This window comes from Cebus imitator, unplaced genomic scaffold (assembly GCF_001604975.1).
Source record: "Cebus imitator isolate Cc_AM_T3 unplaced genomic scaffold, Cebus_imitator-1.0 Scaffold73, whole genome shotgun sequence".
Lineage (NCBI taxonomy): Eukaryota > Metazoa > Chordata > Mammalia > Primates > Cebidae > Cebus > Cebus imitator.
In genome coordinates, this window is record NW_016107388.1 from 5,433,421 (window position 1) to 5,435,469 (window position 2,049).

Below are 2,049 nucleotides of genomic sequence, written 5' to 3' on the forward strand. Positions count from 1 at the left end.
CGCCTGTAATCCCAGCACTTCGGAAGGCCGAGGTAGGTGGATCACAAGTTCGAGACTATCCTGGCCAGCATGGTGAAACCCTGAGGTCACAAGTTTGAGACTAACCTGGCCAGCACAGTGAAACCCTGTCTCTACTAATAATACGAAAATTAGCCAGGTGTGGTGGCACACACCTGTAATCCCAGCTACTCGGGAAGCTGAGGTGGGATAATCACCTGAACCCGGGAGGTGGAGGTTGCAGTGAGCCAAGATCAGCCACTGCACTTCACCATGGCCGAAAGAGCAAGACTCTGTCTCAAAAAAGAAAAAAAAGTATGATAAGAAAAGAGTTAATGGGTCAGCATTAGATCCACCACTGTCCACTTGTGACATTGATTTAGGCTTGGAAGGCGGGGCTCTGGGAAGCCGGACGACGCAGCAACGTCTCTTCAAAGTGGAGCCTGAGTTTTGCTATCGTTGTCTCCGCCATGAGTCGCAACTATAGTGATGAGCTGTGGCTCTTGGAAAAAATCAATAAAACCTGCTAGAGGATCAAGAAGGGCTCTGTGCCCAACATGCAGGTTGAAGGCGTTTTCTATATGAATGATGCTCTGGAGAAATTGATGTTTGAGGAATTAAGGAATGCCTGTCGAGGTGGTGGTGGTGGTGCTTCCTGCCAGCCATGAAACAGATTGGCAATGTGGCAGCCCTGCCTGGAATTGTTCATCAATCTATTGGGCTTGCTGATGTCCATTCAGGATATGGGTTTGCTACTGGGAATATGGCAGCCTTTGATATGAATGACCCTGAAGCAGTGGTATCCCCAGGTGGTGCTGGGTATGACATCAACTGTGGTGTCCGCTTGCTAAGAACCAATTTAGATGAAAGTGATGTCCGGCCTGTGAAGGAGCAACTTGCCCAAGCTATGTTTGACCACATTCCTTCTGGGGTGGGATCAAAAGGTGTCATTCCAATGAATCCCAAACACTTGGAGGAGGCCTTGGAGATGGGGTGGACTGGTATGCCTTAAGAGAAGGGTAAGCCTGGGCTGACCCCAATAAGGTCTCTGCAAGGGCTAAGAAAAGAGGCCTTCCTCAGTTGGGGACCCTGGGAGCAGGCAACCATTATGCAGAAATGCAGGTTGTAGATGAGATTTTCAATGAGTACACTGCTAAGAAAATGGGCATCGGCCATAAAGGACGGGTGTATATGATGATCCACAGTGGAAGCAGAGGCTTAGGCCCCCAAGTAGCCACAGATGCGCTGGTAGTTATGGGGAAGGCCATGAAGAGAGACAAGATTACAGTCAATGATCAGTAGTTGGCTTGTGCTCAAATGGCTTCCCCAGAGGGTCAAGACTACCCGAAGGGAATGGCAGCAGCTGGGAAATGTGCCTGGGTCAGCCATCCTTCTATGACCTTCTCAACCCGTCAGTCTTTTACCAAGGTCTTCAACACAATCCCTGAGGACTTGGGCCTCCACGTGATCTGTGAAGTTTCTCACAACATTGCCCAAGTGGGGCAGCACGTGGTGGACGGAAAGGAATGGACATTGTTAGTACACAGGAAGGGATCCGCCCGCGCGTTCCCTCCCACCATCCCCTCATTGCTGTTGATACCAACTCACCAGGCAACCAGGGCTCACGGGTGGCACCATGGGAACCTGAAGTTATGTTCTTACTGGCGCTGAACAGGGCATGACTGAGCCCTTTGGAACAACCTGCCATGGAGTGAGCCGAGCATTGTCCCGAGCAAAATCTGGACGTAATTTAGATTTCCAGGATGTCTTAGACAAATGGGCAGATATGGAAATTGCAATCAATGTTGCTTCACCCAAATTGGTTATGGAAGAGGCTCCTGAGTCCTATAAGAATGTGACAGATGGCCGGGCACGGTGGCTCACGCCTGTAATCCCAGTACTTTGGGAGGCCGAGGCGGGTGGATCACGAGGTCATGGGATCGAGACCATCCTGGTCAACATGGTGAAACCCCGTCTCTACTAAAAATACAAAAAATCAGCTGGGCATGGTGGCGCATGCCTGTAATCCCAGTTACTCAGGAGGCTGAGGCA

The 2,049-nt window shown here is 50.4% G+C and overlaps 1 pseudogene across 1 annotated transcript in view; it reads left to right on the forward strand.

Annotated features, from left to right (window-relative positions):
• Positions 1–467: 467 nt before the first annotated feature.
• The window catches only part of LOC108306719, a 1,921-nt pseudogene continuing 339 nt past the window's right edge, over positions 468–2,049 (forward strand). Inside the window, exon 1 of the transcript XR_005200863.1 lies at positions 468–1,867. The product of XR_005200863.1 is annotated as an RNA-splicing ligase RtcB homolog (transcript). The remainder of the gene's footprint in view (positions 1,868–2,049) is intronic.